The sequence below is a fragment of the Rhinolophus sinicus genome, chromosome 17 (assembly GCF_057876585.1).
Source record: "Rhinolophus sinicus isolate RSI-liver-muscle chromosome 17, RSI-T2T, whole genome shotgun sequence".
Lineage (NCBI taxonomy): Eukaryota > Metazoa > Chordata > Mammalia > Chiroptera > Rhinolophidae > Rhinolophus > Rhinolophus sinicus.
The window spans coordinates 24,620,265-24,647,381 of NC_142517.1; positions in this window are offsets into that span (position 1 = coordinate 24,620,265).

Sequence of the window (27,117 nt, forward strand, 5' to 3'; positions counted from 1 at the left end):
GAGCATGTTATGTGAAAACTATATAGAGGAAAACACTCAGTAATTATTCCATAATTTTGTTAATCTGGAAATCTCAGTGCACTTAAATCTAATGTTTAATAAAAATCCATTAATTAAATTTAACAACTCATAACAGAAACTATGTTTGAAAATATGGCCACTCTAAACAAGGGTATTGCTCCTAATAGGCTACTGTATGCCCTGGTAATAAATTAAGCCCTAAATCCCAATGAGTTAACAAAACAAAGGTTATTTCTCGCTTGCACTATATATTCATTATAGTTCGGTAGGGGGTTCGACTCTACATTGTGGCAGGAACTGAGGCTGACAGGTCTCCTCCATGTGTAGCTGTACCATCTAAAAACATATAATCTTGGCTATTGGGGCACAACAAAGAACAGCTGGAGAATCTTGAATTTTTCACAGTTTTTTCACTGCTTCAGCCCCTGAAGTCACACAGATCACCCGACCAACATTTCATTGGTCAGAACTAATCACAAGGCTCTGCCTAACTGCCAAAATGCCAGGAAACACATACAAGTAAATGGAATTCTGGGTGAGGTTCATTGTTGTTACCAGAAACAGGAACCATTTAAGTCTCAACTGTGTCTAACTTACCACCTTTTAAGAGCCCAGTAAAGCAATACAAATTCTTAGGAGGCACTGCTCACAACACAGGTCATTCTTAAACATGTTTACTAAATCCACTTATGAATGGCTCTTCCTTCCTGCTTCTTTATCTAAGGCACTTTATAGGGCCATAACCTGTGTGGTTGCCCTATGGCATAGAATCTAGTACCCTACATTAAAATGTGGAAAACCAAGACTTTAAGAAATCAAATAAACGAAAAGCTAGAGCAACAAAGCTAGTAAGTAGTGAAACTGTGATTTTTAAATGGGCCTTTCTTAAGATGACACACCTTCTTTCAACTAAAATGGGCTGCCTTCATATCACAGCAGACTCAGATCTATGCAGCTTCGAAGGAAGAAAGTATAGATTTTTTTTTTCCAAGCACCCGTTCCTTCCCAAACTAAAGAAACTACCAGACCTCAGTTATAACAACATTATAATAACTGATTTCAAACTTTGAAAAGAGAATACTAAACTACCATGATTCTAGAAACAAATGACATCACATAAAAGAAACTGAGCTTTGGTCAGAAGATGATGTAAAGTAAATGGTTCTTACACCAAACTTGGTCATTAATAAAAATTTACAAAGACTTCTTTTATATAAGCTATATATATATATATATATATATATATATATATATATATACACACACACACATATACATATATATACATATATATATACATATATATGTGTGTATATATATATATATATATATATATATATATATATGTATATATATATGTAATGTTCTTATTTCCCCAAGCTCTACATCTGAAAACTCGGAGGGCTACTCATTTTCCTTTAAAGTTTCCTTGAAGGCCAGAGAACGTCTACTGCCCTTAATTGGTCTCAGTCCTCTTTCTTGGCAGAAATCTAAAGTAAAGGGAGAAGAATGATGACGAGACTGTCCATTTTGAGAAATCAGCTTCTATATTTCCTATACAAGATTATACTCATCACTTTACAAGACATTTATTGAGCACCTACAGGATCCCAGATACTTGATCAGGACTCAAGAAACAAGGATGGAAAAAAAGATTTCCAACCTTCAAGTACCTCACAGCAGCCTAGTAAGGAAACTTATGTTTTTAAATTGAGTCCGAGGAACATTGATTCATTATAGATTTAACAATCTGCTGTGTCAGAAAATATTATTCATCACTTGGAAAAGACAAAAGGAATTATGAGGTGTTATTTCCGTGATGCACTGGCCTTGATTCTACTGACTAGGCTATGTTGTAACTCTATAAGGGCAGAGGTTAATTTACAGATTATGTTCAGCAGAGATGCAAAAAACTCCTCTCTTGCGGAAAAATAACTCTAAGAGTTTATTTCTCCTTGAGATAGTAACCACTTCATAACCTCCATAGCTTCTCTTAACATTCCTTTATTAAATTGCACATATGCTGAGACTAGTGGTGTGCTGGAGCCAGCTCAGACTGGCTCGTGAGAACCAACGTTTAGTGTGCTGGAATTTTGAAAGCTCATTGAATTCACATTAGTAGCTTAAAATCAGCCATGGTGGGAGTACTTGTACTACAAAAATTGGCAGATACGACAAACCAGGGCTTTTGTTTGTTTCGTCGAAAGCCATTTGAGCAGTTTTAACGTCTTACTGGTTCCGTCATTAATTGATGATTTAAATAAAAATTTTGACATGGGATATTTTATGCCTTTATAACAACCATGGTTTTTAACTTTTTGAAAATATACCTTAAAAGTGGATGTCAATTGCCTTTCTCAGGAATTGTTTAACCATCATTCTCTTATGTGAGCTTGATTTTCACAGTCACTGGAACCAACACAGCTCAGTATTGAGATAGCTCAATATGGCTTGCTTTAGGATGACAATCTAAATGATTACAACTATAGCAATGCATCTCAGCTAATGGGAAACCATAGGCAAAATAATATGCAGTTCCCATACTTGATACTTGAATGTCTTGATTACAAAGTTTGTTCTCGTTCCCTTTTAATATGTGGATTGATGGCTAGGAAATTACCGCTTTCATTGTGTTCCAGATATTTCTGAGGATTTTAGTTACTAGTTCAGTTGAGTCTCTGCAGATATAAATTCAAATCTTCGCTTCTCAGAAGAAAGACAACTACTTAAATTTTAAATTTGGTTACTTAGACAAAGGTTCCAAAACACTCTCCTAGTCTAGGCTTAGGTTATGATGATTCACTTTTCATTGTTACAGAGCAGTTTTTAAAAATGTCACTTTGGAGAACTGAAACAGTCTTGTGACATAATCAGATAGAGGTACTGCTATCCTCATTTTACACATAAGAAAACAAAAGCCTGGGGCCTTATCTTGGGCATCTTCACATTCTCAACTGGGTAATTCTGAAGCAACATGGCTGTGGCATTCTCCACAAAATGTAAAAAACAGAATAGAGACTACTTTAAATTAATAGAAATAGTTTTATATCACTAAGTTAAGAAGTATACCAACAGGATATGTGTGAGCGTTATAATCACAAGACCAAGCTTGAAGATAAAGTTAAGTTCTTAAATTGCTTAATTTTCTGTGCACATTCAGCTAACAACTCATAACTGCCAAATCTGGCAAGCAGAGAAAATACTGGGTGATTCAAGATCCTTAGTCTGTGGGTTTAGATTTTTAACTTGTATATTTGCCATGGAACAAGTTTTTGGCTCTTGACAGAAATATCATTGTTCTTCAGCCACAGGCTAAATTAGGTGTGTGGATTTCTGTATAGTTTGGCCATTTGGCAGCAGTTTTTTTTTTCCTTCAGTATGAGGTTTTGCTGATGTTTTTACATCATTAGTTGAATTTTGTTTTAAGTCACTATTGGGTTTTTCACAGTTGAATATCAGCTGTGGCTTTTGAAATAAATGTCTAATCTTCATTAGCTAAGTCATTTCAATTGTGAAGATCTGTAAAGAGATTTTTTTTTTTGAGAGAGAACTGATGCCATATATGCATTCCTCACAACAGCCCTCCCCCAACCCCCATGACCCACACAATCAAACACACAGGATTTAGGGATGGGTAGAGCTCTCCTTTCCTTGAGCCTGGAGATCTGGGTGGTAACAGGACCGTTGTGTGAATCTGACAACTCCTCTAGAATTTGGGAAGGACAGCAGACTCATATCTGACTTTTGCCAGACAAAAAAGTGAGCAGATGGACTGCCAAGCAGAGTACAGAGTGAAGGGCATGTGGTATTTTGTGTTTACCTATACTTTCAGGATGAAGGTGAGCAAAATATGCACCAGTGTTTACTGTGAACCATATGTAGGCCCAGTCGGGGAGGAAGCTAGCCTGGAGCTGTTTTGACGTCTTCTCAAGAAGACTATGTAGATGTGCTATAGGCCTGCAACTGACCAAGTGTACGTGGAACCAACACTGGGAGAACCAGAGACTGAAGGTGACCCATCTAACAAAGAAAGAGCATACATCAAGATTAACTGAGTTGCAGTTGCAGGGTCCTCACTAGGGAGTTCTCAAAACCCCATGAGAGGCACATATGAGAGAAAAGTCAGTTTTTTTCTGTCAATTCCTTACGCCAAAAAACATATTCCAACAATATCAAATCAGAACTTGTTGTTCCTGTTCTCTCTTCCGTCTGTGCAGCAACCCAAATGGTCTTTAAGAATTACTGGCAAGTAGGAAAGGGGGAGTAAATAAAAAAAAAGAAATTAGACTCTCTAGTGCCTGAAATCAGGTAGTGACTTTCTACAGACTCCACTTGAGAGCAAAGAAAGAGAAGCAGACATTTATACAAAGATGGATGTGTGATGAATGTATCATAATTACTAAGTCTAAGCTGTAATTTTCACAGGACCATCTAATACCCAAGAGAGACTAGAAAATCATAGGGTTATCAGAGTTTTATCCAATGAAAGAAGAAAACATTTTCCAGGAGAAAAAATATTTAAAGTGGTAGTGGGAAATAAAAAAGATAAGCATTTTTTAACTTGATTATTAAAGTATAACAGAATATCACACAAATCATAAGGCACAGCTGAATACATTTCTACAAAGTGATCACACTTTTGTAATTAGCACCCATACCAAGATACATCACCAGCACCCCCAAAGTCTGCCTCATGCCACCTTTGAATCACCTCTACCAAATGGAACCAGTAATCTAACTCACAACATCATACATTATTAGTCTTACCTCTTTTGGACTTCATATAAGTGGAATCAGACAGGATGCATTCTATTGTGTCCAACTTCATTCACTCAACATTATATTTATGAGATTCTTCCATATTGTTGCATGTAGTGGTAGTTTTCTTTATTCTCATTTCTATGTAGTATACTTCCACTTTGAGGGTTCACATAATATGACCCACGAGCCAAAGTCGGCATACCACCTGTGTCTGTACAACCTACAAGATAAAAATGGTTTTCACATTTTTAAATGATTGAAAAAAGACAAAAGAAGAACACTATTTCAGAATACATGAAAATTTTATGAAATGCAAATTTTAGTGCCAATTGATAAAGTTGTATTGGGATATAGCATATTTATCTATTTATATATTGCCTGTGACTCTTTTCATGCGACAACGGCAGAGTTGAGGAGTTGTGACAGAGAGCATATTGCCTACAAAACTAAAATATTTACTATCTGGCCCTCTATAGAAAGCTTGCCAACCCATGTTTTATGTGAGTGCACCACAATTTATTTATTTGACTATAGAGAAGCGTCTGGGTAGTTCCCACTTTGGAGATACTGGAAACCGGGCTGCTGTGAACATTTTTATGCATTTCCTTTGTGAACATATGTGTGCATTTCTACTGCATGCATTATACTTAGGAATGGAATTGCTGTGTTTTAGGGAGACACTACCAAACAGTATTCCAGAGAAATTGTAATGTACACTTATACTCCATCTGTCGATGTTTGGGAGTTCAGGTTGTTCCATACCCTTTCCAACATCTGGGAATAGACATTATTAATTTTAGCCATTCTGGTGAGCTTTTAGTAGCACATTTAAATTTTTGTTTCCTTCAAGGAGGCTTCCATATATTTGATTTTTAAAACTGAAATTGCTAGTGGCATCCTTTTAAAATTTTTATTTCCTGTTTGTTTATTGTTACACAGAAATACAATATAATTTTGTATGTTGCATTTGTGACCAGCAGTGTTGCTAAACTCATTTATAAATTCTAATAGTTCATAGTCTTTCACTTTGACAGCTAGCATACTATGACCCATGAGCCAAATCTGACCAAAATCTGCATTTTCTGCCAATCCTATCATGTCTTCTGCAGATGACAGCTGTATTTATTATTTTTTGATTCTTGTGTCTTTTCATCTTCTTTTGTTTTTTCCTTTTTGTTTTTGTTTTTGTTTTTGTTGGATTGCATCTGCCAAGATCTTCAGTACAATTCTCAATAGAGTTGATGATAGCTGATGGAATCCTTTTCTCATTACAATCTTAGAGAGAAAAATCTTTCAATATTTCACCATTAACTATAATTTTCCTTAAAGGGTTTCACAGATACTCATTCTCAAATTAAGGAGGTATTTTTCTACCTATAGTCTAGAGAAAACAAACAGTTATTTATTCACAGCAATAGCAGTACTGTATCGTCATTCATGTTGGTGCCCTGAACCCCAATTCCCAGGAAGAAATTCAGAGAGTCAAACAACTCACAAAACCCTGCACATGTAGTGGGGTGCCTGACAACATAGGAGCCCTGACTTTAAAAACCTGATATTTTTGTAATGGTAAGTAAACATATTGCCCTTTGCTCTGAAAAGAGATGTTATCTTTGTCTTCTAAGGCTGTTTACTATACAAACATTCTAGTAAAGAGAGTCTGTATTAGTCTGTTTGGGCTCCAATAACAAAATACCACAGGCTAGGTGGCTTAAACAACATAAATTTATTTTCTCACAGTTCTTGAGGCTACAAGTCTAAGAGCAAGGTGTGAGCAGGGTTGGTGTCTGCTGAAACCTCTCACCTTGGCTTACCAACAGCTGATATTTCACTGTGTCCTCACTCACATGGCCTTTTCCTTGTGCATGCAGAAAAAGAGCAAAATCTCTGGTATCTTTTTTTTCAAGGACACCAATCCTTTTATATTAGGGACCCACCCTATAAATTTATTTAACCTTAATTACCTCCATAAAACATAAAAGCAATAAACGAATACAATAATCAAACAAGCAAAAACTCATAGACACAGACAACAGTTTAGTGGTTATCAGAGTAAGGAGGGAGGGAGGAGGTACAAAAGGATAAAGGGGGTCAAATATATGGTGATGGAAGGAAATTTGCCTGGTAAGCACACAATGCAATATATAGATGATATATTATAGAACTGTACACTAGAAACCTATATAATTTTATTAACCAATTGTCACCCCAATAAATTTAATAAAAAATAAATTTTAAAAAGTTATTTGTGTAGAAAAGTATATCTAATGGCATTATTTACAATAGTGAAAAAGACTTGCATATCCAATTGTCTTAAATTAGGAAAATGGCTAAGTAAATCAGAACAAAATTATAACATGATATTATGCAAATATTAAATGTTTATTGCATAATACTGAATAAAAAAGCTACAAAATTTTATGCATAGCATGATTTTAACTATATAAGAAAAAAATAGGAAAAAAGATAAAATGCTGGATTATGGGTAGTAGATTATGGTAGTGGATTATGGGTAATTTTTTAAAAAAAATATTCTGCTTCGTTATACTTTTTACTACTTCCTAAATTTACTACAAAAACCTTCATTTGTTTTGTAATAAAAATAAAATAAAAAAGGATTTTGTTTCCTCTAGTAAGAGAATTTATAATTGAAAGTAAAATTATTTTCTTTTTGAATTGTTTAAATTAGATAAATTAAGGCCTTCGGAAACAGTTAATTGTTTCTATTTCCTGTGCACGACAATCAAACAAGCAAAAACTCATAGACACAGACAACAGTTTAGTGGTTATCAGGGGGTAAGGAGGGAGGGGGGAGGTAGAAAAGGACAAAGGGGGTAAAATATATGGTGATGGAAGGAAATTTGCCTGGTAAGCACACAGTGCAATGTACAGATGATATATTATAGAATTGTACACTAGAAACCTGTGCACACTTCTAAAGGGATGATGTTATAGACAATTTAATAAAAGAAGAATGAAAGAAGGGAGACTACATAATGTACAATATCTGGTTTGTTGATGTTTTGTTTGATTTTCTAGGAGTCTTGTTTAACATTCTTACTTTTGAAATACGTAAACAATAGGCACTGTCTCGTTGCTCCTGTTTAAAACAAAGAGAAACTTACGAAGTTACCTAAATTTGTTTCATTTTCTTTGTTTTTAATTAAATATTTTATTTGGGGAAAATTGTAGATTTCCATGAATGTAAGAAAAAATACAGTGAAAGCCCATAATCCCTTTATCTAGTTTTCCCCCAATGACAACATCTCACCAAATTGTAGCCAAAGGTCACAATCAGAATGCTGACATTAAAACAGTCAAGAGGGAATAGTGTTCCCTCTCTTCTATTTTCATCACCAAAAGGATCCTTCCTGTTATCCTTTTATACCCATGCCTGATTTTCTCCCACCCTCACCCTCTCTCCTTAACACCTGGCAACCACTAATATGTTTTCTGTTTCTAAATATTATCATTTCAAAAATCATATAAATGGAATCATACAGAATGTAACACTTTGAGATTTTGTTTTTTCACCCAGCATAATTCTCCAGAGGTACATCTAGGCTATTGCATGTATCAATAGTTCTTTTTATTGCTGAGTAGCATTCCATGATATTTATACGCCACACTTTGTTTCACCATTCACCCACTGAAGGACATCTGCGTTGTATCCAGGTTTTGACTATTATAAATAAAGCTGTTATAAACATTTGTATTAAGATATAGGTTTTTGTGTAAACACAAGTCTTAATTTCTCTGAGATAAATGTTCAGGAGCATAATTACTGAGTTGTTGATATTTGCACATTTAATTTTTTTTAAGAAACTGGCACAGGGTTTTCCAGAGCGGCTGTATCATGTTATTATACCTGCTCATCAGCAGTGTACGAGTGATCCAGTGTCTTTGCATCTTCAATAGCATTTTGTGTTATCACAATTTTATATTTTAGCCATTCTGATAGGTATGTAGCAGTATCTCATTGTGATTTTAATTTTCATCTCTCTAATTGCTAATGAGGTCAAACAAGTTTTCATGTGGTTTCTGCCATCTGTTTATTTTCTTCAGTGAAGTGTCTCTTCATGTCTTTTGCCTGTGCTCTAATTGAATTGTTTACTTTTTTTACTATTAAATTTTAAGAGTTCTTTATATAGTCCAGATATGAATTCTTTGTCAAATATGTCGTTTGCAAATATTTTCTCCAATCTGGCAGCTTGTATTTTTTTTTTAAACTGGGCCTTTCACAAAGCAATTATTATTATTATTTTTTTTATGAAGCCCAATTTATCAATATTTCCTTTTAGGGGTCATGTTTTTGTTTTGCCTAGCCCTGACCCTGAAGATGTTCTTCTTTTTTCTATAAGTTTTATAGTTTAACATTTTATATTTAAGTCCATGATCCATTTTGAGTTTATTTTTGTAGAAGTTGGGAGATTTAGATCAAGGTTCATTTTTGGCCTGTGTATGCCAAATTGCTCCAGTACCATTTGTTGAAAAAGCTATGTCTTCCATTGAATTGCTTTTGCTCCTTTGTCAAAAATCACATGAGCACATTTTTGTGCATCTATTTCTGGGCTGTCTGCTCTATTCTATTAATCCATGTGTTTGTACTTCTACCACCACCACGCTGGCTTAACAATTGTTGCTATGCAGTAAGCCTTGAAATGGAGTAAACTGATCCCTCTTACTTTATTCCTTTTTTTATAATTGTTTTAGCTATTGTAGTTAGTCTTTCCATCTAAGTTTTACAATAATCTTGTCTATGTGTTTAACTTACATATCAGTTTGAGAAAAAAATTGACATCTTTACTATATTGAGTCTTCTAATTCGTGAACATGGTATGATCTTTGTATTTCTTTAATCCCCTTTGGTTTTTTCTATTATTGTGTATTTTCCACCAAGTAAACCATGTATATGTTTTATTAAATTTACACATAAATAGTACAATTTTTTGGTAAGCTGTATTGTATTTTCAATTTCTGTGTCCATGTGTTCATTGCTAGTATATAGATATGCAATTGATTTTTGTTTTCTTATATCCTACATTATTGAACTAACCTATTAGTTTGAGAAGTTTTTTGTAGATTGCTTGGTATTTTATACATAAACAATTATGTCATTTGCAAACATGAATAGTTTTTATTTCTTCATTTCTGATATATATGCCTTTTATTTCCTTTTATGGTTGAATTACTCTGGGTAGAACCTCTAGTCTGCTGAAAAAGACTGGTGAGAGTGGACATTATTATTTTTCCCTGAGGTTAGGGAGAAAGCATTCAGTCTTTTATCAGTAAATACAAAGTTAACTACGGGTTTTGTTGTTGTTGTTGTTGTTTTTATTGTTTTTGTTTATAGATGTCCTTAATCAATTTGCAAACATGAACACTGTTTATTTCTTCATTTCTGATGTAATCAGAAATGAAGAAATGTAATCAAATTAAGTACATTTCCCTCTATTCCTATTTTTCTGAGTCTTTACTATGAATGAATGTTGAACTTTGTCATATATATTTTCTTCATTGATTTATATGATTATGTTTTTATTGTTGTTGTTTAGCCTGTTAATATAATGTTTATATAACACTAATTGATTTTCAAATATGGAAACAAACTTGCCTCCCTGGAATTAACTCCACCCAGTCATGGTTATATTCATTTTTATATAGCTGAATTCTTTCTGCTAACATTTTGTTAACAATTTTTATATCTCCATTCATGACAATATTCATTCTATAGTTTTCTTTTTCATACTGTCTTAATCTGGTTTTGATATCAGGGTAATTCTAGCTTTACAAAATGACTTGAAAACTTCTCCATCTCATTCTGTTTTTTGGAAGAGACTGCATAAAATTGATGTTAATTATTCATTAAACATTTGGTAAAGTTCTTCCCAGAAACCATCTGGGACTGGAGATTCTGTTATGGGAAATTTGTAAATTATGAGCTCAATTTCCCAATTAATTATGGAGTTATCCAAATTATCTATTTTTACTGAATGAGTTGTGGTAGTTGGCATTTTTTGAGGAGATGGTCTTTTTTCATCTAAGGTGTCAAATTCATGTATATAGAGTTGCTCATTGAATTCTCTTATTATTTCAATATTCCACATTTCATTCTTGAATTGGTAAGTTGTGTCTTCTGTCTTTCTGCTCCTTTTTCTTTTGCCTCTTTTACTGTTTGTACTTCCTGTACACACCTCTAAAAGAATGTCGTTATGGAAAATTTAACAATCAGTTTCAGAGGTAATTTTGGTGATAATCTAAAGTAGTGGGGAATCACTATTGATTGGGTTTTGTCAAAAAGTGGAAACAGTTTTTACAATTAGATAGCTCAATGAATCTTACCTATAGAGGGGGCAAGCTACAGTGAAGCTAAAGTGATTGATAAAGAAGCAGCAATCACTCACATTAGCCAAAAGAAAGGGGTGTCTGGTCATTTTTTATGGTTAGGAGCATGTTCATATTTTGCCTGTATTTAGACATGATTACAGAGTAGTCTTGTTTTTGTTTCCACCCATCATAGTCACAGAATGGCCTGGTCTGATGTTTATGGTCTCTGGAATTGTTTATGTGCAACAAGAGAACACCAAGACATCGCTGTGAGCACCAGGTCAAATCATAGCAACACGAAGGCTTACCTGATAGTGCCAGCCCAGTCCCTGAATTTCAGGGGCTGCTTTTCTCTTTATCAGTTGGAAATGGTCCAGCAAACTAGATAGCTCTGTAGAAAAGTGGTCTAATTAAAAGAATTCACACTCAAGTCTTTATTCCCTCTAAGTCCAGTAAGTTATACTGAATTAAGCTTAATTTTAGAATACAGATATTGTGAATAAGATTAATAAAAAGTTTGCCATTTGGCTTACCTGTTGATATGCATGTGTCCTCTAGGACTTTAGTACCATGAGTCATATGGGTGTGTGACTGAAACAGACCCATGATATGGTCAAGAAAGAACTTCTGAAATTGGGCCAAACACCATGTTATCTTGAAGTAAAGTTTGGTCTTGTATGAAGAATATAAAAGACATTCATTATGCCAATGTCAGATTGAGGGAATGGATGAAAACGTAGACACACAGAAGCACAAAGCAACACATGAAAGAAAAAAAAGAAAAAAGCCTCGCTAAAAAGAAGAGCCCCCAAATGCAGACTTAGATTTAGAGGAAGTGCCTTCTTAAATTAACCCTGAGACCACTGCTGCCAACCTCACTTTTCCAAACTAATCTACATAAAGGGACTTCCAGATACTTGTGAGTCAAAATTATTTTTATTTTTAGTTTATAGCAGTACTGAAAGAAAAAGTATAAACACATTTAATCAATTATATAGTAAATTTTAACAATGAAAAGCAATGAAGAAAATCAACTTGCTACCTTTGACAGAAGTCTAATTCATATATCTGAAGATCTCAGAATGAAGAGAGATCTGTGCACATAAAATTTTTCTAATGAGTACATCTCCACTGTATATTATGCCAGGCTCAATTAGTGAGAACTAGTGAGAACTAGTATAATGTACTGTGTGTCGTCCAGCAGTGTGATAATGGCACATTAGAGATACTTTAGACACAGCTTGAGTGTTGGATTTGGGGGTTTTATTTCTTCCTGACTTTGATTGCTTGTATTGTGCTGTGTAACTGTGTTATTGGGAGGTTGTGCGAGATGGGGGTGGTGTGACATCTGTATTAATCAGAGAGCCTTATCGTAGCAGAAACAAAGAATGAGCCTTTTGAATAGAAAAACAATATACAAAACACCTATCAAAGTGCTTTGCACATTGCACGTACTCAAATATCGGTTCTTTATTTCTTGTTTTTATTAATATTATTTTATGCTAAATTTGAATCAATTTCCTGCCCCCAAGTGGATGCTCTCTCCATGGTCTTTTTCATACTCAGGTGCCAGATTCTCATGGAAGCACAGCCTGGGTTTTAAAAACAAATAAAACAAAACAAACAACCAAAATACCCTAAAAAACATATCTTTGTTCACTTCTCTGAATTCTCTTAAGGCATCCAGACAAAATACAACCATCGCAGGGCAATAGAAGGAGGACATTAAAAGAATTTTTATGGAACACCTTAAGAAATATGCTAGTTTTCCCTTTCCTTCAAGAGACTCTCTTCAGGTATAATGTAGCTTCTTTGAGAGATTCGGGTTTACCATTTGGAACATGACTTATAGTTCCCTGATGTAATTCAAGGACTTCCTTAGGTACCATAAAGGAACATAGGTCTGTCTGTTGCAACACTTAGCTGACCTCAGATTGTTGTGTTGTGTGTTTGCTTACTTTGTCTCCTCCTAGTTTTTTGTTCCCCTTTCTGGGTTCAGACAGACACATCGCCCCTTCTTCTAACTAGTTTTCCTTGGCCTGTATCAACCCATTTTAATCAAGTAAAGTTTCTTGGTTAAGAACTTGGTTAAAGTTCAAAACAAGCCAAGGCCCTTGTTAGGGATACAGATTTCCCCAACGACTGTGACTCACTAGCCCTGATATGGAACCTGGTAATATGTATTTTTAATAAACAGCTTAACTAATGTAAAAATACAACACGATGAGGTAATCATTCCATATAACCTTGACCAAATCAGCAAGCTTCTTAAATATGTTAATATTTAAAGTAAATGGGACCCAAATGAGGACTTGCATTTTCTTTTGAGAAAACGTTTTAACTTTTTAAATTATCCTTTGAGATTATGATGCATTTCCCTTTGGAAGTTATTCTTAACATACAAAACCACAAAAATAATATAATAGATATTTGAATATCTACCACCAACATTTAAAAAGGTTAAAATGTGTCACATTTGTTTCAGAATTTTAAAAATGAAATAAATATCACTAGTAAATATTATTTTTGTTTACCCCTTCAAAATTCTATTTCCTGTTCTATTCCCAGACAGATATGCTTTTATGCAATCTGCTTTTTAAACTCAACATTATTTTGGAGATCTCTTCACTCGATCCATTTATCAGGGGTGCCAAAATAAAGTGTTTACACACGACTTGTATTCATCTTTTGTTTTCGGCATATATTGAGTATTACAATTTTAATACAGTTTTTTTTTCCTTTCTTAAAATGTGTATACATTTTTGGGGGGCACCGTCTGTAGATCTAGATCATTCATGTCAGTATGCTGTATAGTATACACATATGTAAATATTTCACCATTTAATTTCCTATTCTCCTGCTGTTGGACATTTGCTTATTTCCAATATTTTGCTCATATATTCAGTGCTGCTGTGTATATCCTAGGACCTACCTCTGTGCATATACCCCAGAATCTCTAGGGTTTATATCTAGGAGTGGTCATCAAGTTTGTACATTTTCAGCTTCATTAGAAATTGCTCCAATGCTGTCCAGAGTGACTGCTTCTATATAGTCTCACCACCACTGTGCAAGTTACCGTTCCCCCATAAACTAATTCACTGCTACAAAGGAGTATAGACAATTTGAGGGGTAGAAAATGGTATCTTGGTGCTTTAGTTTGCACTGCTTTGATTATTGGTGAGGGTGAGTATCTTCTCAAATGTCTATGGTTATTTGGATTCTTGTTGGGTGAACTGTTTTTACCGAATCTTTGCCCAGTTAAAATCTGCTGATTTTATTGCTTTTTCCTATTATCTGTTGATAAGGATTTCTTTATAAATTTTGGATACTACCCCCATTATACACATTGCAAGCAAATGACTTTGCTAGTATAAATTTTATAACTATTTATTCTTAGTTTTCAGGCATATTCCTGGTGATTGAGATTGTCTGAAATGTTACTGCAGGTAAGCATTCCTATAATTAGTTCTCCCTGTTTATAAGCAAAAGCATTCAACTTGATATGATGTAAAGCCAAAGGCAGAATTTTCATCCTTTGTTATATACAAAATGGAATAAACATAGTGAAAAAAAATTAAAGTGATAAACTTACACTTTATCAATTTTAATTGGCTTTTTTACTAAAGCAATCATCTTGGAAGTTGATGTAATAGTACCCTTCACATCTCTTCCTAAATTAGATAATTTGGGAAAATTATTTTAGAGAGATTTCAAGTTTTGCTAAGTCTCTTTGTAAAAAAAAAAAAAAAATGTATATTCCTCTGTCAATGAAACTTGGAAAGAATTAAAGGGCACATTAACATAAAAATGTAAAAAAAAAAAAAGGTGCTGAAAAGTCAAACCTTTCTGGTAGCTAATTCTAGTAGTAAAAGCAGCTCTATGGATTTAGCATACCGTGTATGTTTTGCTAGCTGACTAAAGGTTAAATAAATTTAAACTGTTAGACTGAAACTAGTCCCCCTAAATGCTTTCAACTTAATTTCTCTGGCAAATCAACAGAGAACAATGCTTGGCAGCCTTGCATTTTAGAGGTAGCCTTGCATTTTTGTAGATGTTGATTTCTAAATATTTGTTATTCATTATTCTATGGGATTTTTTCTCATCTTTAGTATCCTGAAAATGTCAAAGCCTGTTCATTTTATAAGATCTCTGTTATTTGAAATGGGAAGATATTCAGAATTTTTAAAAAGGAGGTTTTTATAAATTTATATTCCTAGAATTCTAGAAAGAGTGTTTTTAAATTTTTAAATGAAAACAGTTGTTTTTAGAACAGTGTGTTCAGTTTTTCCTGAGCACATTTTTATTTTTATCATATTCTTTTTTTTAAGTAAAATTGGCACAAAATACTCCTTCTATTTTATCAGTACAAAGTGTCCATTGACCTAATTAATTAGAAGTGCAGTGCTGTTTTCTGAATTTTTGCTTATTTGTCCCATATGTCTCATAGAAAATTCTACTTGGCATAGTAAGAGGATGGCGTATTAGCTCCAAAACAGAGCTATGTTTAAAACTTTGTAGGAGAATGAATGGGTCGGGATGGAAGAATATTGTAGAGGAGGAAAAGTTTGTCTCCAACAACATTATTCCCCCTTATCTTCACTGTTTCTTCTTTTAAGCATTCCTCCCAACTCCCCCTCTAACCACACACTTCTTCACCTCATCACCCCTCTCTACATATAAATATAACACACACACACACACACACACACACACACACACACACACAAAGTGTCCTTCTTACTTCACCAGTCATTTCACCTTGTATTGTATTAACCACCAACAAAGAGCAATATAGGAAGCTCCTTTCAAGTGAAATGTTAAGTAATAATATGATATTCCGTCCTGAAATAATCATATTGTGATAGAGATGCTGGGAACACCACTGCCTTGCTTGGTTCCTTGCTCCAGCCTCCATCTAACCTAGCCCAATGCTGGGTCTAAACTTTGATCTGACCCATAGGCACAGAAAATAAAATCTCCCAGTGGTCATCAAACTTTTTTTGTAAAAGCCAGAGAGTATTTTAGACTTTGTAAGCTATCCAGTCTTTATTATAACTACTCCACTCTGCCACTGTAGCACAAAAGCAGTTACAGACAACATGTAAATGAATGGGAATAGCTGTGTTCTGATAAAACTTTATTTACAAAAAAAAAAACAGCCAGAGGGTCAGATATGACGCACAAGCCATAGTCTGCCAACCCTTTCCTAGACACTTGATGATATAGCATCTAATTAGCTTTGTTCATTAATTAATTAATTCATTCATTAATTTACTTACTCATTCACTCATTCAATATATGAATATTGAATATCTGCTATGTGTCAGTTACTTGATAAGGCTTATTACATATTAATACAAAAATGACTGATATGCAATTTTTCTTTGTATGAGCTCAGAGCTCCAAGGTGAAAATAGGTTTATGAAAAAACAAGTTGATAAGGTAAGTGTGTGTCATCTTTGATTTGTTGTTTCAAGTGACGGTTGAAGTTTTCCCAAATTAGCTTAAGCATAGGATAGTATATTACGTGCATAAACCCAATGCTAGTTATAGAAATAAGACTACCAACACCAACAATAATACAATTAGAACAATAGTAATGTAACATTAATTAAATCTATGCACCAGTTTCAGTTCTAAGCATATATCTTAACTCTTTATCCTCACCCCACACAAAATGGTAGATAGGATGTTACTCTCAATTTGCCAATGAGACCCCTGGAGTAGATTTTAAATACCCTGCTTATCTAGAATGGGGCACAGTCAGCATTTGAGCCCAGGCAGTCTGGGTTCCACCTCTATGTTCTGGGGCCCTGCTTCCACTCTGCTGTGAAACCATAGCCTTGGAGTCTTGGCATCATGTACATGGTAAGAAACTCAGGGTCACCAGCTGAAGTAAACCCCCTTTTGTTGAAAGATTAGGCACATACCTAGTTGTGCTAAATTCTAACATAACATTTTAATAAACCATGTTACTGCGTGTCAGTTCATTTCAATTCTCTCATATCTTTCGGGGCATTTACTAAATGGGAATAACTATTCATCTATCTTAAAAAAGACTTCTAACTAAAAGTTACAATGTGATATCTACCTGAAATACAATAAGTTGATTTAAAAACTTTCCAGAAAGAGATTATAATTATGTTACTATCTACATTTATAAACAAAGTGTCTAAAAGAGGAGTACAGTGGCTCTAAAGTAGCTAAAATTCAAACGAGAGTTTTCAAATCTAACTTTTATCTTTCTTGGATGAATATTTTTAAAGTTCTGGTGGTTGCTTCTTGAGTTTTAACAAAGTAACACAATATAAAGAGCCATTTATAGACTTCTTAAGAAAATGATTATTCTTATAAATTTATAGTTGAAAGTAATTTGTGATGTGGTCTTTAAAAGTGTGTGTGTGTGTGTGTGTGTGTGTGTGTGTGTGTGTGTGTGTACATGCACACACGTGGTGTCTTCTGCGGTTTGGAAATATGAGGGATTTTTTTTGTTCTTCTAAAATTAAAATAACAACTTAGCAGGACTGAATAATTCCCCCTGCTTTTGGATCCTAAAACGAGACTATTGAGTAATAATTTTACCAAGGCACACTGGAAATTATTGCTAATAAATGAACTCATGTTGTTTTTAGAATTACTTTGCTACAGCATGCATGTCTTTGCACTTGAATTTAAATGCTAAAATTGCTTGATTGTATTTTACAGATCTCTTACTGTTTTCCTCTTCAATAGAGCCTCCATATGAATATTAAATAACTATGGAACAAGAATGAATCCACCATTCATTCCTAAATGAATATAATTTCAGAAGATTCATGGGAGTATGAACGAGTGAGTGGTAGCATTGGCAAATGAGCGTGGAGTTGTTTCGGTCTTAGGAATGAGTTCTTTTTAATATTTATTGCTTCTCTGTGTTTTTAATAGGAGAGATGCTTGTAAAAATGGTGACACCATTCAAAAGAGAAAATTATTTTTTAAAAATTGATTATCATATCCATGAAATAGTGGAAAGATGAGTTAATGCATCTTTTATTCAATTTCTGGTTGTGTACATTAACATCTCTCTTTCCCTCCATTAATGCAGACTGATTGAGAATTATACTGTCTCATATGTTACATTAAAAAATATGTTTACATGAAATGGCTCCAATAAGTTTTTTACTCATAATACTAGTGAGTGTTCCTCAAGTTGTTAATATGTATTAGGCACTATTCAAAGAGACTAACAATTCTTATCATTTAATGCTCACATTGCTATCTGGAAGTTGTTATTATTCCAGGTGTATGGCTATGGAATCTGAGACACAGTCTGGCCAAGTAGATTGCCCAGGGTCACACAAGTAGTTATTGGTAAAGCTGGGCTGAGAACCCAGGCAGAATGAACCCAGAGACCATAATCTTAACTACACATTGTTTTGCACCTATCAGAAGCGTTCTCCCGAAAAATTAGTTGATCTACTAATCTTATTTCTGGAGTGTTTACAAATTGACCATTTGGGGTTCATACAGCCAGCTTATTCCTCTACAGTTGATATCATTCTCATCAAATAGTATTATCTATTAAACAGTCATCTTTTCCTGGTCCTTTCCTGGTATAGCCCTTGTTCCTTTTCTCCTATGCCCCTCCCAGGATTTGTCCCTGTTCAATTAAAGATCGGAGCAGTACAATACCCACGTGAAGTTCATAGCTTATATTGATAAAGACACGATTGGAACTCAGTCTACATCCATTATTGTGCTGGAGAGTTCCCCAATGTGTGACTCAAATCCTGGACACAGCTGATTAGACCAGAGGGGGTCAAATAATAGGTGAGACCATAGGTCATGAACTTGCCTGGCAAAAAGGCTCTACCCAAACAGGAAAAGAAAAACTAAATGGACCACATAGGTTTCCTTTCTTGCACTTGAATTGGAGACAAGGTATGTCTAGCTTGAGAAATGGGAAAGCTGTTCAGTTAGCACCATAAATAGGTTCTTATCCAATATTTTCAAACTTGTTTTACTCTAGGAGCCCTAAAATAATTTTACAAAATAATCTCGTATCTTATATCCCATTTCTAGTTGTAATGTACAACTTTTACCATAAATTTAAACAGTGGCAAAAGATATATTTTCTTACATTTGTAAATATTATGATTTTAAAATAAAATGATCTTTCTTTTTTTTTTAAGTGTATTTTTCCAGGACCCATCAGCTCCAAGTCAAGTAGGTATTTCCCTCTAATTGTGGAGGGGGCAGCTCACGGTGGCCCATACCGGGATTGAACTGGCAACTTTGTTGTTAAGAACACCAGGCTCTCTAAACAACTGAGCTAACAGGCCGCCCCCAAAATGCTTTTTCTTTTAAATGAAGTAGAATCCTTAGACCTAAGCAAGAGGAGCCCTGCATTTCATGAAGACACAACATATATATTCACTGAAAAACACCTAGGATCCTCTCTTATTCAGGATTTGGCATTTAACACTTACACAGAACGACCTGTAACTCCAAACATCCGTTTTCAATACTAATACCATTCAAGCTCTAGGGGACTGCTTTTGCACATCTCGGGGCCTACTACCCCACAAAAATGACACTGCCTCTCAATATCCTATAAACTTGTAGGACATGCTGTCCCTGAAGTCTGAATAAGACACTGCTTTGGAGAGCAAGGCAGATTTGAGTAGATAAAGTGCTTAAGTAAGAGAAGGAAAAATGAATTAACCCCTATGCCAGGTGGCATGAATACCACATAGTCTTGTGATAACAAAGTAACATTTCCTATAGGGTCAAATGCCCATTTTCTTGCCTTTCTTTGATTTGATTAAAGCAGTAGTACTCCCAGTAGTTGCCCATAGTAGCTATGGATTATTTATCAAATATAAACAGTTCATATTCGCCTTATATTTGTATATATGTATATCTAGACCGTTTTTTTGGCACTGAAAACGATGAAAATCGAACGATAGAATTGCAAATAATTTTCTTTTTATAAATGTATTTAATCATGTATAATTCACTATTAAAAATTGAGTGACTTTGATGTAAATGTTTAATGTTCATTGCTTATAATTTATATTATACCTCTACTTTTAATGAACAATTTTGAATATTTTAGTAAAAAATAACTTTTTTCAAAAACATGAAAAAGTATTTCTTATTGTTTTTATATTTATGTAATTCTTTATAAACATGTTTTCAAGTTTTGTGCACTTTGATTATAATTACAGTATATTTTATTTTTAATCCTTTAAGTTATTACTGCCAATAAAATGAAATTTATGTGAAAATTTTGATTATGAACACATACTGTTATTCCTAAATAAGGGCAAAAATAAAATTTATGAAAGAACATTTAAAAATTTATGTTATATATGTCTATTTTATCAATGCATCCAAACATAGCTGGTCCACTAGCAGAACACCCAAAACCAATAATAAATAAATTCAGTTCTCATTAATATTTTGCCAACTTTGAGACATATGAAAACTAAAAGTTTACGCATTTGTCTTTCTGTCACATTGAAAGTACATCTTTCAGGGTAAAATAGAAACTATTTCACTTAACAATTTGTTAGCTTGATTTGTAACTCTTAAATATTTAAGAGGATAGTAGGTGGGCGTCCATTTACTCATGGCCTGGGCCACCCTAGTGTTTGCGGCAGTCCAATGTGAAAGCACGTAGATTCTAAGTGCCATTGTGATTTGATGCTCACCTGATCCAGTTTAAAAATTAATCATCACGTTTTTCTTGAAGGCTCAAAAACTTGCATTGTTCCTTTCTTTGTACTCAGATATCCATTTCACTTCCCCACAGATGTTTATTTTAATGCAACATTCCTAGTCAATACATTTACGACTTGAAAGCCTGTTTATTAACCACTCTATCAATCTTTTCTGCAACAAAGTATGTAAATTAAAATTAAGTTTTTATTCCTGTGACTATAAGGCTTTACATGTTAAAGACACTTCTTTTGCAGACTGAGTTTTATTATTATTATTAATATGCAAGTAATGAAAGTATGTTAAAAGTTTTGATAAAAATATTAAACCCAAAAACATCTCTTTAATGAGATAGCTGGGGAGGCTTTATTAGTTCATATATCCATGTATACATATTACTTGTTGCAAGAATGGGGTTTGCTTTCAGCATTAATTCTATTCTACATGTTTATTTTTCAGAGATACAAATTTGAAGAAAACTTCTTTACATAAATAAGTGGAGGGAGTAGAAGGAGATTTCAATTGTCTATCAACAATAATTGCTTTCAGTTTTGTTGAAAAGAAAGGATTCGAGTTTAACAACTTCTTTCCATTGCCGTCACCCTGATCCAGCCACTGTCCCCTCTTGCCTGAGTTATTACAGTAGGATCTTAACTGGTATCCTTGCCTCCACCCTTGCCTCCCGTTAACCTATACCACGTACTATCATCTATACTACATTACACCAAAACAATGATAGTGAGTCTTAAAAAAGTCCAATCATATTACTTCTCTGCTTAAAATCTCCCTTGGCTCCCCATCACTCATAATGAAAGCCACAACCTTACCATGACCTCATCTCCTGTTCTCTGTCCTCATCCACTCCACTATCTGTCACTGGCCCCTTTGTCTTTTCCATTCCTCCCTCAGACCACATATTTGTTGTATGAACAGCTCTCCTTACATAAAACAACTGAAATATTAACACATCACCTCATTATCACCATAATTGCACATCACTGACTAATATTTAAATAGCTTAAGAAGAAAGACTAAATATAGAAGGTTTTTGATTCTGTGCCTTTGTATTCTTTTCTCAAGCACATAATGCAATATAAGAAACGACCTCAAATAAATTAAACATAATTAATAGAAGTCCTTAATTAACCACTCTCTTCTGTTCCAAATTTAAGAAGGCAAGGAGCATATTTCTTGATAAGAAATAAGCCAGTTACAAGACTGCATTTCTCCTGACTATCATCACCCATCAAGGAGAGGGCTTATTGTGGACAGCATGTGTGGACTACTGCATCTCAGAATGATTTTAAATAAGAACTTACACAGGAAAGGGCTACCCATTGCTTACTCAGCAAAATCATGAGCAGGAGTGTTACAGAAATACGACACACACGGTAATTTTGAATTCCTGAGTGTAAAGGATGATTGCTACCTCCTATGTTGATTAGGTTTATCAAACACATTCTTTTCTATTTTAATTCCCAAACTAGCCCTCCTTGGCAAGAGCTTGTTTGACTCGGTTTAGTGGGAAATGGATTTGAACCCACTAGAGAAGTGGTTCTCAACTCTGGTTGGACTTTAGCATCACAGAGGCTGCACCCCAGACCAATGAAACCAGAATCCTGTGGGGTGTGGGGTGTGGGCTAGGAGCTATGTTGATTTTTTCACCTATGGTGTAATTTAGTGTGCAGCCAGGATGCAGAAACTTTACATCAGATTGTGAGCTTCTTCAACTTGGGAACCATGTCTAATTTTCCTTTTTGTCCCAGTGTTTACCACAGTGCCTAATAAACGGGCTGCTCAAAGAAGCAGTGCAATTTTAAGCTTTAATATCCTCAGAAGTGCAAATGAGACTAACAACAAAGCATCATTTGAAAGTTTAATTATATTTCAATTTCACATACACTTATTTATTTCTAGGACTTTTGATCAATAGACTTTTAGGATATTTTGCCTTAGTCATTCTGAATACAAGTGGCAAACATTGTCTGAAAAGCAACTAAAATTAAAAACATATATTTTCAAAATTTGATTTGATAACATCAAATATGTGTAGATGAAATGAAAGCAATGAGCCTTTTCAAGTTTTATTATTTGTCAGTTTGTAGCATTTATATATGTGAAAATATTAAAATTTAATACTAAAATTTTTGGAACACATTAAATAGTAAGGGATCAATAACTGTATGATTGATCCACATCAGCATGTTGAAATCTGCTATCTATTAAAGGTCTTGTTTCAGATTTATTCTCTAAAAGTACGAATGCTTTTGGCTGCATGTAAAAGTAAGCAGTGTCCTAAAAGAATAAAATTTATTTTCACCTAACCAGAAGTCTGTAGTTAGGCAGATGCTAATGTTGATTTACTAGTTCAAGTTTGTGAGGGCAGCACTCAACGTTTCCTCAAGATTGTTTTCCTCAATGGCCTCCATTGTTCTAGGCTACACATTCAAATTCAAGGCAGACGTGTGGATTTAGGGTACAGCTAGGGGCTACTTATGACTGATATTTTTATCAGAAAATACATATCCTTTTCCAAAGTCCACTCAATGCATTTCCATTCAGGTGTTATTAGCTAAAATTATGATATGCAGCCACCCTCTAGTTACAAGGGTTACTAGGATATAAATCATTTAACTTTTCCATCTTTGATTTTGTTGGCAAGCAAGAGAGTTGCACATGGGTTAACCAGTGAAAAGTTCGTCTTATCCCTTATCTTGTTCAGTACTTCTCACCTCCTTTCCTCTACTCTACTAAGTGTAAAGTCAACTGCTTCTAAAGCTGATGGATCTGTCAATTGTTAGATAATATTCTTTTTTTCTCTAAAAAAGTTGGAAAAAAAAGAAAGAAAGAAAATATAGAACCAGAACTTTCCTTTTAAGATTCCTGTTCCCAATAGTAAATGTTGCAGTCACAAATTTGCTTTCTTAATTCAGGGAGAAAACTTTATTCTCCTCTAATAATGGAACCAATATGGTAAAAAGCCATTAATGAAGGCAGCTGCATGTCTGTCTACAAAGTGCCATCAGTGAGAAGTGTTCAGTGGGAAAATGACAAGCTCTAGCTGATGTCTTCCGGAGACATCTCACCTTTCTTTAGATTAAACTACATAGGTCATTGTACTTTTAAAGTATCATAGGATACTTTATTTTGACTTTGCCCTCATTCTTTGATTTTGCTGTTTCCTCCTGAATGGGATTTCAGACACAATCCCAAGTTTCAATTGTCAGACTTTTTTTTTCTGACAAGACTGTGGTTCTTACCCTCATCCATTAATCATTGTATGACATTGGATGTTTTTTTTCTTTTCGTCCTGTTTCTAAAGAAAGACACTTCAGAATATACCAGCATTATATATACGTCTTCTAAAAAGCAGCAAAACTAAAACAAAACAAATCAAACTTTTACACATATATAACATTTTGTACTAGAAAAAAGGTAAAGTTTAGGCTATTGGCATTATACATACATATATATATTCAGATAATGACTAGGCTCATTCATTAATCATTATTAATAAGAGTGAACTATGTTACAAGATATTTTCAGCAGTTTAAGCCATTGTTACTTATTTTATAGACAAAATATTAATAAGTAGGACTAGAAAAGAGATCCTTCCAAATTCAGAACCTACTAAAACCTTCAGAGTTTGGGTGTCACAAACACTGAGGCTTAGCAAATGTAAATTTGTTGTTCCAAGTAAGACTTTCTTAGCTGCACTTGCTTGAGTTAAGCACGTATTAATTAGAATTCTTGTATTGCACAGCCTTTATTCATTTGGACATCTAAAGTGTACTTCCTATGGCATAACTGAAGTTTTATTGACATTGTAGATATATTCAGTAATGCATTTACTTATTCAGTAAATACTTACTGGTCACTGTCTGATGTGACTGAAACTGTGCTGAGTGCTGGGATCCTAGGTACTGAGTATATCCATGAATGATACTGACATGGACCCTGCCACCCTGGCATATACAGGCTCATGAGAAAGATGCTAGACAAAAAGTAATAAACAAATAAGCACACAAAGACTTAATTGCAAATTGTACTAAGTAAACATGACAGAGAACGAGATCCTACTATCGACTGAGGAACAACTTAAGGTGTTTAAGAAGAGGCCTGAGCAACAAGAAATTAAAAGTGATGCGAACTTTAGGGAGAATGATCATCCCTGGCTGATGGAACAGGGCATGAGAGGTTCCAGAGTAAGAATGGAGTTGATACATTTAAGAAGCAGAGAGAAGGCCAATATGTCTGCAGCATTTTGAGCAAAAAGAGTATGTACGTATGACATGAAGTTGAGCAATAAGCCTGGGGATCATAGCATGTAAATTCACATTAAGTCTCATGCTAAGGATTTGACATTTTATCCCACATTGAATGGAAAGCTGTTGAAAGGACTTTGAACAACATAGACAATATGATCAGGTGTTTGGTTGTTGTGTGGAAAATGTACTGGTGGAGAACAAAACAAATACACAGAGGAAGTTCTCACAAAAATTTTGCAAATGTTACATATTTCCTTTCCTTACTGGAAATAGAAAAATCCGTTGTGATGATTGCAGTTCCCTAGCTGAAAAGTGAGAGGTGCGTGGACTGGAGTGGTGGCCGTGCCTGTGCAGAGCAGAGGACAGGAATTCTGGAGACATGATTGACAGGATTTGTTGGAAGACTGGAAGAGGCTATGAGGAAGAGACAGGAATGGGAGCAGACCCCCAGGACTCTAACTTGAAGAAAAGGTCAGGGGAATGGCTCTGAAAAGACAGATCAAAAATTTAATTTTGAAAAAGGAAACGGAAGCACACTTGATCCACGCAACCTCTGAGAGCTTATACGTCAAAATGGGAATAATGCAAAGATGAGCATGACCCTTCACATAGATGGTTCACACATTTGTAAAGTGTTGCATAATTAAACAAACAAACAATCCTAACAGGAAAAGTATATATGAAAAAAATGAAATAAAGAGTATTACTAAGAAAAATTCAAGGAGTAATATCAGGTATATTACTTCAGACACTAAACACAAATTAATTCAAGTCTCTACAGATGGACAAGATGCCAAACTGTGTGTTTTTTTTAAGTATGTTATCTATAGGAATCATACTTAATGTGATAAAGTTAGAAAATATAAAGATAATCAAAGAGATACTAAGAAATTCAAATAAAAAATGAGGAGTGGCAAATATTAGTCAAGATGAAATATAAGGGTCAGGAACTAACTAGGACAGGAGACAATATGATATGATAAAAGGCATAATTATGAAGTGAATAGAGCCATGACAGCCTAGGCATCAAACAACATGGCAACTATACTCATATTAAAACAAAACAAAACAAAAAAAAGAACAGAAATTTCTATCAAGAGAATATGATAAAATATCTTTATTCTGGGAGACTTTAATATACCTCTTTTGGCATCTATCATATCTGCAAAATAAATAAGGAATGCTAATTATTGGTTAATAAGACTATAAAAAAATCATGTTATCTATGTTAAAACTGAGATGTCGCCACACAGAGGTGCTCGGTCGTCAGCCCAGGGCTTAGAACAGCGCCATTGTGACGTTTCCTCTACATGTAGTTATTCCCGGGCCACATATGCACTGACACAGTGAGGTGAGGAGCTCTTTCAGTGTCTTAGGAGCTACAAAATTTAGAGGCTGCTGTTTCTCTGGCCAGGCCTCGCTTTGCTTAGTTCCATTACAGTGGCACAAAAATTTAGGGCCTTAAGACACAGATCACTACTCCACTGTCATCTAATCAAGAAAATCCTAAGCAACAGCCAAATATTACATGGATGGCTCATAGTCCTCCTGCAAACATGACGTTTCTTCAAGTCTAGGCAGCCTGACTTAATCTAACTCACCTGGTCTCAGGCAAACACAGAGAGAAGGCTTTGCCCACAACCCACAGACAGGCTTAAGACAAATACCAGGCAATTATTTCAATGAAGAAATATGTTCTAACTTGTTTTATTATCTTCCCTGGAGCAGAAACCAAGGACCCCAGCAGTAACATACAATTACACTTCTTAGTTCATTAGAGGCCAGTTCAATGGTGACATTGAATCACAACAGCCTTAACCTCATTTGGGTGACAAAAGACAAGATTTTTTTTTTTTCATCTCTGAAATAAACTTCAAGTAGCAAATATATATAATTGGCTACACAAAGAGGGGTTTCTCACAGGAATTTGCATTATGTGTAATTTGTCTTCTATCCTTGTTACAGAATGTATAATTTATCATGCAGAAAATAAATGGGAAAAGGGCACAGGGGTCTTTTTGCAAGTTGGTTATTAGTC